Raw genomic sequence first — 10152 nt, 5'->3', positions numbered from 1 at the left:
ATATATATATATATATATATATATATATATATATATATATACACATACATACAGACACATATGTATATCTACATATATGTATGTATGTAAAACAAGAGTTGGAAGGGTCAGTAGCAAATGATGTTGAAACAGCATAAGTCTTCTGTCAACGAACTTTTCCATCCATCTCTCTTTGTATCTTTTTTCTTTTTTTTTTATCAATAATTCTCCTTTACGTACATTTTATCAACTAATTTTATGTATTTTCTTTCAACCATCCTTACTCTTTCTCTCATTATTCTCCTTTCGAAGTTCATTCATAGCTTTTACTTTGACCTCAGATTCTTGTTTATTTGTTTCTGTCTCCCACTCTTGTTTTCTTCTTCTGTCCCTTCATTCATTCTAAAGAAGTGCTGTCGCCAAAAGCTTGCTGTTTGATGATAAACCTACTCAGGCATTTATACGTCTGCACTTTAGACCGAGGACATTTTATTACTGTTTGAAAAGCAACTCTTTTATTATTTGTGTGTATGGCAACGGAACGAGATAACTATTCTCTAAATATAGTGAAGGAAACCATTCGGGCACAGTATACATACGTGTTGATTTATACATTCATACATATATATAACATACATGCATATATCTGTGCGTATCTGTATGTGTGTATATGTATGTGTGTGTATATATATATATATATATATATATATTATGTGTGTGTGTATGCATGTGTGTATATATGTATATATATATATATATATATGTGTGTGTGTGTATGTGTATATGTGTGTGTGTGTGTGCATGTGTATATGTGTGTGTGTGTGTGTGTGTGTGTGTGCATACATATATTTGTATGCATATAGATAATACACGTACATTCTGCATGCACACATCTGTCTATCTATGACATATCTATCTATATATAGAGAGAGATAGATAGATAGAGAGAGAGAAAGATAAATGTATGTATATAGATATAGGTATGATTATGTGTGCATATATAGATATATGCATGAATCTATATGTATGTATGCCTGTATGAATGTGTGTGTTGTGCACATTCATAAGTGAATGTGCACAAATGGAATAGGTAAATGAAATATATTCATTTATTCTGTTTACACACACGCACTCCCTCTTCCCCCCCCCCTCTCTCTCTCTCTTCTGTATGTTTCTATGAAACATTGTGTATGTCTGTTCATTATACATAGTTAGCATGTGTCAGCGAAATTGTGTACGTTAGTGTATATGAGTATACATACATCATCTCTTCTCTCACACTGACACAAAGAGGGCTACAAATTTTGAGATAAATACTTGTCTCCGTCAATTACTTCAACAAGATGGTGGGAAGTGAGAAACACTTGCGTAGAGAAGCCTTATCATCGACATGGATCTAATTAGGTACCGTTATAAAACAGTTATATAGGCTGAGTGAATGGCGTGTGTGTATGCGACATCGGGAGAAAGCTGGTGAGGCATTTGACGTTTGTAACCTTAAGTTCTTTTCTTTCTTGCTTTCAGATTTTCTTCTATCGATATTTCTTAAGATTTTTCAAATTTCAATAAATTAATTAAAGTAACCTCTAACACATGCATGAATGGAAGGGAAGAGTTGTCTCACTTGCTAAGATTCTGGTACAAAGTTTATGGAGTGAAAATAAAAACAAGAACTCAAAGAAACTAATAATGGTCTATGTGTCAGCAAAACTTATTTAGTTACGTTGGCAAATTTGGGTAAATTTGCTTGCTGTATGGAGGCAAATATCGTGACATTTCAATAAAACCCTTCTTTTATGAAAATTTTTGAAAATTAAAGGATTCTTGTCTTCTCATAGTATATGATTATCTCAATGTTTACAAACTTTTACATTGTGATCTGTGAGCTTCCTTTACAAATTCCTAAAGAATATTATCCCAGCTCTTGAGAAATATCGCTTATAGATGTAGACAAGGAAAGGCCAAGTGTGGTTTAGACATCTCTGAAAAGTTTGCCCTCTCTGCTCCCTCAACCCTGATATTTCTGTGGTGGATACTCAGTCAGTCTCCATGATGGGCATTCAGTTGTTCAACCAAATGTATACATATAAATAACTTCACATACAGCTCCTTAAACTACTGTTTAAATGACTAAGCATTCTACAAATTTGTGTATTTGTAATGCAGTTCTCTGGTCAGATTAATGTTACACGCTGTGACAAGGCTGAATCAGTCCAGAAGAATTCACTGGTAATATGTATTTATCAACCTCGAATGGTTGAAATTTTAACCATGGCAAGATTTTCACTCGAAGCCAAGAGAATCAGTATGAATGCTGCAAGATATTCTATCCAATGCTCCTATGATTCTGGCAATTCTTTTCTGTAATATTTCTGTATAAATGTGTGTTAAAACATTACTTTTATGAGATGGTGTCAAAAAGTTCCCAGACTAGTTCTGTAGCACACCAACAGATGGCAGCACATGGTTGCATGCACAGTGAGAGCTAGCAGTAACCTTCATGAGGCAATGTGCTAAGTGATATTGCTGTGTTTACTTCACAAGTTGTGAAGTTTGTCTTTTTGTGATCATGTGCATGCTGTAGTCTGCAATTTTGTCATGGACAAGAAGTTGGAACAAAAAGCCAACATTAAACTTGGGAAGTCTGCTACAGAGACATTAAGTATGCTTTAGTTACGACCCTAAGATGAAGAAGCAGTCATCACTATAGAATAGTCCTTCATCTCCATGACTGAAGATGGCATGACAAGGCTGCAACTCAGTCAAGAGCATGCTCATTGTTTCTTTTTTGTTTTTTGACATCTGCAGTATTGTGCATCAAGAATTCATCCCCCAGGGCCAGACTATCATTTATGAGTTATACTGTGGTGTTTGGAAGTGTTTGAGGGAGGACATTTGGTGAGAGCAATCAGATCTGTGGAGCACGAAGAATTGAATTCTTCACCGTGCTCTCCTCACACTCATGAGTTTCTTGCCAAAAGCATGGCGTCACTTCCTTACCTGCCCTATTCACTAGATTTGGCAATGCAGACTTCCATCTCTTCCCCAAGATGAAAATGCAGCTCAAAGGTTGCTGTTTTAACACCATTGTCAAGATCCAGAATGAATCACAGAAGGTCTTTGACTCACAGAATATTGCTTTGAGGCTGGATTCCAAAAGTCGTAGGACTGGTTTATTGCTGCACAAGGTGACTATTTCGAAGGAAATGATGTTAAAACTTAGGTAAATAAGTTATTTTTTTTATTACACATAACTAGTCCAGAGGCCTTTTGATACCACTTCATGTAAAATTATGAGCCACCCTCTATGATTAATCAAGCTTGTCCTGATGTTATAGTCAGGTTACAGGTGCAATATAGCTGTAAACACTTGTGCAACTCTTTAGCACTCTATCTGTTTATGTCAGGTAAATCTAATTCCAATTTCTTGATCAATGACACTGATATGAAAATATAAAAATTATAAAAGTATGAAAAATAACAAGAGAGAAGCAGATACAAAATTTCAGTCATACTTAAGTAGCCAATAAAGAAAGACTCTGCTTATGACTTCTCAAATTGATGGAGATTGTAACCAAATTCATTTAACCCTTTAGCATTTAAACCAGCTATATCTGGCCCAAACATTCTATTTGTTTTATGTTCAAACTGGCCAAATCTGGCCTCCCATGCATATCCTACAATGTCATTCTGAAAAATAACAATTGCATGATTGACTTCACAAAGCTACAAGATAATGCATGCGTAATTCAAAACGAATGAATAAGTATAACATTTGACAGAGTAATCTGAATCCTATAGGGTTAAATTGCCTCCATACATCTTAAAAAAAAAATGGGACACATAATACAAAAAGTCAAGATAATTACAACTAGAATGACTTAGATCATTGATCTGTTCACTCAAACCAACAAGGAAACCTCTATATTGTTGCTTGATGTACAAAAAATAAAAGGAAAAATCATCTTAAATGCACACACATGAAATGTGAATTTGTTTTAAGAATAGGAACGAGACAAATAAAAAAATCAAAAGGACAGAGATCAATAAAGATTAGAATTTTTTTTTTTAAATGCTGCTATCTTGACATGTCACAACTTGGTGACCTTGCAGAAAAGATATCTGTTGTTAAATATTCTTTTACTGGTTTTGGTTATTAGTCTGTGACCAAACTGGGGCAGCACATTCAATGATATGTTGAATATGTTAGCCTTACTACTTGGCTGGTTATTTTCTTTAATAACTTTCAGAAGAAGAATGGCTAAGTTCTCATGTATAAGACATAAACTTAGAACATGAAGTGACATCTTTTAAAAATACGATGTATGTTGTGTGATATTCTACCAGTTCTTCCACCCACAGTTGTATATATATATATATATATATATATATATATATACATACACACACATACACACACACACATATTATCAAATAAACACAATACATGTTTTATGTACTACTATTAGTTTCATATGCTAAGAACAGGTCAAACATTGTTTTGTAACGATGGGTTTCTTTCAGTCTCCATCTATCAAATCCACTCACAAAACTTTGGTTGGCTTGAGGCTATAATAGAAGACACTTACTCTAGGTGCCACATAGGACTGAACCTGGAACCATGTGGTTAGGAAGCAAGCTTCTTACCACACAGCCATACCTGCAGTATCTTAACTTTCACTATATTTCAAAATGGCAACAACACACCATTGTTGGGTAATATAAGAAATAGGGTATGTAGTTGACCTAGAGGAGTTCTGATATAAGGTAAAGACAATTCTTGCTAATAAGCCTTAACTCTTTATCATTTAGATTTCTCTGTCAAATGTAATGTTTTTCCATGTTATTTTGAATGGGTAGAACCCGTGAATATTTCATGGAATTAATGGTAAACTTATTGGGTTATTTCTGAAACTTTTATCCAAAAGACCTCAAAGTGTAACCTGTGTTGTGTCTGAATCAAAAGATAGTCGCTCGTCTGCTAATCATTGAAAAGTGAAGGAAATTTGGAATACGACAATTACTTAATGCACTTTATATATACACTTTATATACTTTATGCACAATTTTATAGACTTAATATACAGCACTCTCCCTCTTTCTCTCTCACTCTTCACCCTACCCTCTTTTTCTCTCTCCTTTTTCTTTTGCTCTTCACCTTTTTCTTCAACTAATTACATGAGAGTGTTACAGACAAGCTAAGTAACAGAGGAAAAAAGAACTTAGTTAAAAAAACAAAAGTACACATTTCACTCACCACCACCTTTCTCCCTCTCTCCCTCCTCTCCCATCTCTCTCCTCTTCTTCTCATCCCCCATCTCTCTCCTCTTCTCATCCCCATCCCTCCCCTTCAACTAATCACGTGGCAGCATTATGGACAGGCTATGTAATGGAGGAACAGAATTATCATAAGATTGAATTAATCATGCATTATCTTGTAGCTTCAAGATTTCAATACTGTGTTTGTTTATTATTAGGATGATATTGTAGGATAGGTGTGAGAGGCTGGATCTGACTGGTTCAAATATAAAACAGCCACAATATTTAAGCCCAATACGACCAATTTAAATGTTAAAAAGCTAAGATGTTTTGAGTGGCAGTAACTGATGAACCATTTTTGTGTATGGATGAAGACAGCTGCATAAAGAAGTATCGATCTCTAACTGTGGAGGGAAACTGTGGAAGAGGTAGACTCAGGAAGATGTGAGATGAAGTGGTGAAATATGATCCTTAGATGTTGAGTCTCACTGAGGCAATGACAAATGACTGAGACTTTTGAAGATTTTTCTGTGCTTGAGCAGACACATCAAGCTAAGTGAAATTGTAATCTCGGCCAGTGCTAGTGACATGTAAAAGGCACCTGTACCAGTTACACATGAAAGGCACCCATGCTGCTGACGTGCAATAGGCACCTGTGCTGGTGACACGTAAAGGGCACCTGTGCCAGTGACATGTAGAAGACACCCAGTACACTCTGTGGAGTGGTTGGTGTTAGGAAGGGCATCCAGCTGTGGAAACCAAACCAAAACAGACTGGAACATGGTGCAACTCTCTAGCTTACCAGTTCCAGTCAAACCATCTAACCCATGCCAGCATAGAAAACAGACACTAAATGATGATGATGATGTATATTTAGGCTACATTATGTAATGTACAGTGCATTTGTTAAGGTAGATCATTGTAAATCTAGGTGAGGCTTGGCTGCAGCCATTTTTAGCAGGTTGACAAACCAGCTTCCTCATTGGTTTGTTGCTTGTTAGACAAGTCATCCGATGATCAAGAGGGTTCCAACTATCACCATCCTATCGATGTGTACTGTATAGAAAACCTAGAGCTCAAGATCCACCCTAGCTTACATTTTTTTAAGATGGCCATGTGTGTACGTGAGGGAGATTTGCCTATTTTTAGTAGGTCAGCATTGGTTTACATTTATTTTCATTGTGGCAGGATTGGAGTATCTTCATGTAACTTAGGTTAAATGCTTGTAGAGAGGAAAAAGAGAGAGGTTAGAGAATACTAATTATACAAGTTCTTGTGAAATTTTATAAATAGCCACTGTGGGCATTTAAACTAAAGTATGTGTGTGTATGTATGTCTATGTGTGTGTAGAGACAGAGAGAGCAGGGGGAGGCATATGCTATCATATTCAGTTTTTTTATTATTTTGTGAATCGTATGATATACAAAATATTCTAACACCATACAAAGTGCACAGAGTAAAATAATGATGAATATATATATAAATATATATATATATAATGTAAATGTGTACATCTGTATATATATATATATGTCTGCACACAGATATATGTATATATATATGTACATGTTTATGTATATAATGCATATATGTATGTAGATATCTATATTTACAAGTGTATGTATGTATGTATGTGTGTGTGTTTTAACAGGCTATAATGTCTCTACTTCAAAGAAATCATTCCAGTTTCAAACAGACAGTCTCTGATCAAAGTCATTTGCTAAACAAGTACAACCTTACAATTTATGAAATCTTCCAATTGAGATCTTGTTAAAATGAGGCTTATTGGATGGAATAAAATGGACTGAATTAGAAAGGGATACTATAGTGCTATACATGTGATCATAATGATGACTTCCATAGAAGAAATTGCTTCCTTGGAATTTGCCCTTAGGTGCTTTTAATGGAGTTTACTCTGTTGCATAGGGTACAATGGTCTTAAGCCATCACTTGGTTTAACCCTTTAGCATTTAAACCAGCCATATCTAGCCCAAATATTCTTCCTGTTTTATGTTCGAACTAGCCATATCTGTCCTCTTACACCTACCCTACATTGTCACTCCTGAGGTAAAGAGTCACATCATTGAGATCCCAAAGCTACAAGACAATGCAAGAGTAATTCAAAATAATGTAAATATATAAGCATTACATTTGACAGAGTAACCTGAATGACAAAGGGTTACCTTTTCCACTTGGCCTTTAAGGGCCTTTTACCTTATTGGTACCAACCCACCTGAGACCACCCTTTGTTCCATGATACAAACTTCATTATAAAGTCATTTAAATTAAAACATTCCATCAAAATTCCATGTTAATTTATGTTCCAAACACCAGCTTAATAATGACTGTGTTATTCTTCTAAGTTTTTCACTGTGCAGCATTTTGGGCAAGTGTCTTCTACTATGGCTCCAGGCTGACCAATGCCCTGTAAGTGGATTTGGTTGATGGAAACTGTGTGGAAGTTTGTCATATCTGTATATATGTATGCATGTGCTTGAGTTTGTCCCAACACCACCACTTGCCAGACTAAAAAAAAAAAGGTAAAAAAATGGGTAAAGATCCCCTTCAGGATTGCCCCTAGAAAGTTACCCTCCAAGGCACAAGTCCAGGCAGGGTTGTTTATGGAAGACCAGCAGTCACCCATGCATACCAGCCTCTCCTCTTCACACCAACAATGTTATCCAAGAGAAAGGCAAAGGTTGATACAGCTTGGCACCAGTGATGTTGCAACTCATTTCTACAGCTGAGTGAACTGGAGCAATGTGAAATAAAGTGACTTGCTCAAGAACACAACACACGATCTGGTCTGGGAATCAAACTCACTACCTCATGATTGTGAGCCTGACACTCTAACCACTGATCCATGTGATGTCCTTTAAAAATAAGTACTGGGGTTGATTTTTTCAACCAACTGGTGTTGGTGTGTTTACATCCCTGTAACCTAGCAGTTTGGCAAAAGAGACTGACAGAATAAGTAATAGACTTGAAAAATAAGTCCTGGGGTCGATTTGTTTGACTAAAAACCTTCAAGGCAGTGCTCCAGCATGGTTGCAGTGAAATGACTTGAACAAGTAAAAGAATATATTTATGTATGGGTGTGTGTGTGTGTTTGTATTTGTTTGTTCCCCAGCACCACTTGTCAATTGATGTTGATGTAATTACATTGCTGTAACTTGCAGTTTGACAAAGGACGCTGATAGAATAAGTGCCAGGCTTTAAAGAAAAGTAAGTACTGGCATTGGTTTGTTTCACTAAAATCCTTCTAGGTGGTGCCCCATCAAAGCTGCAGTCTAGTGACTGAAACAAGTGATAGATAAATGATATATATACAGGGTGTCCACAAAGTTTGGGTACATGGGGATTAACACATACTTTAAGAAATTATTATTTCTTATATTTAATTGTTTATGTTATGATTTTATTTACTCCAGGTACCCAGACTTGGTGGGCACCCTGTATGTGTGAAAATACAGTAATCCCTCACCATACCGTGGTTCACCTATCACTGTTTATTATTTAAGCTTACATTGACTCCTCCATGGTGTTATTTTCCATTTATAATAAAATAAATATATACACATTATAACAATAATAAAAAAAATATACAGTACAGTACTGTTTCTACTTTGTGGATTTTCACCTATTGCGGAGGGAGGTTGGTTGGAACATAACACCCACAATAGTCGAGGGATTACTATATATGTATTTATGTGTTTGTGTCATTGATTTTGTATTTTCTTTTTGTATTTTCTCTGCATGTTTGCTGACTAGACAAAACAAAAGAGCCTCACTGTCAATACAGACAGTGTTATATGCTTCTGTACAATGGGCTACTTGACATATTGCACTCTCTTTTTAAACAAAAAAGGCTCTTTATAACTGTGTCTGGGCTGTTCATTGCTTGATAGTCTGGAGGATTATTACCATGCTTGGAAATAGGTGGAGGTTGGTGAGATGAAAAATGTCTTGGTGTAGAAAAAAAATCTGTCTTACTGAATTCTGTCAGACTCATGCAGGTATGGAAAAGTGAACTCTAAAATGTTGATGGTAATGATGATGGTGAAAAGATGCAGAGGCTTTTGTCATTTGATGTTGTTTAGCCAATGGTCATTCAACCCTGATTGAGAGTTATGACCAAAGGTATGCCAGCAACAACATTTTATAAGGCTATGTTATCTTTGTCTTTTCTTTATTTAATATGGTGCCATGTAAAAAGTACCGGTGCTGGCGCAACATAAAAAACACTTCTGCTGGTGCAACAAGAGAAGCTTTGGTGCTGATGCCACAAAAAGCACTGGTGCAACATAAGTAGCCCTGGTGCTAGTGCAACATAAGAAACCCCGGTGCTGGTGCCATATAAAAAGCACTGGTGTTGGTGCCATATAAAAAGCACTGGTGCTGGTGCCACATAAAAAGGATTAGTACTGGTGACATGAAAAAGCACTAAGTACAACTTGTAAAGTGGTTAGCATTAGAAAGGACATCTAACCATAGAAACCTAGCCAAAACAGACTATGGAACTTGGAGCAGCCTGGTCTTGCCAGCTCCTATCAAGCTCTCCAACCCATGCCAGCATGGAAAATGGATGTTGAATATTGCTGCTGATGATGATGATGTAAGGAGATTTGGTTACTGTTTCTAGCTGGTTGGAAGGTCACATTAAATATTTGCATCATCATTGTTAATAGTAGAAGTAGTTGTGGCAGTTGGAATAATTGACTGTCGTTTTTTTTTTTTTAATTCCTTTTCTTTTCTTCTTTGTCCTCTACATGACTTATTATCTGCCATACACCTTAAACATGCCAGAAGTGTTAATATTTCTGGCTGACTGTGTGTCTCAGATACCTGAAATTATTCTAATTGAGAAACTCTTCTCTCTCTATCTCTCTCAAAAAAAAAAAAAAAAAAAAAAAA

The 10152-nt window shown here is 35.9% G+C and overlaps 1 protein-coding gene across 3 annotated transcripts in view; it reads left to right on the top strand.

Annotated features, from left to right (window-relative positions):
* LOC106876256 (centlein-like) overlaps nt 1-10152 on the top strand; it is a 367586-nt gene that overhangs the window by 3681 nt on the left and 353753 nt on the right. The window lies entirely within an intron of this gene.

Source organism: Octopus bimaculoides, chromosome 2, assembly GCF_001194135.2.
Source record: "Octopus bimaculoides isolate UCB-OBI-ISO-001 chromosome 2, ASM119413v2, whole genome shotgun sequence".
NCBI classification, from domain to species: Eukaryota; Metazoa; Mollusca; class Cephalopoda; order Octopoda; family Octopodidae; genus Octopus; species Octopus bimaculoides.
Note: the sequence above shows the minus strand (reverse complement) of the source record. Positions and strands in the feature narration are given on the sequence as shown.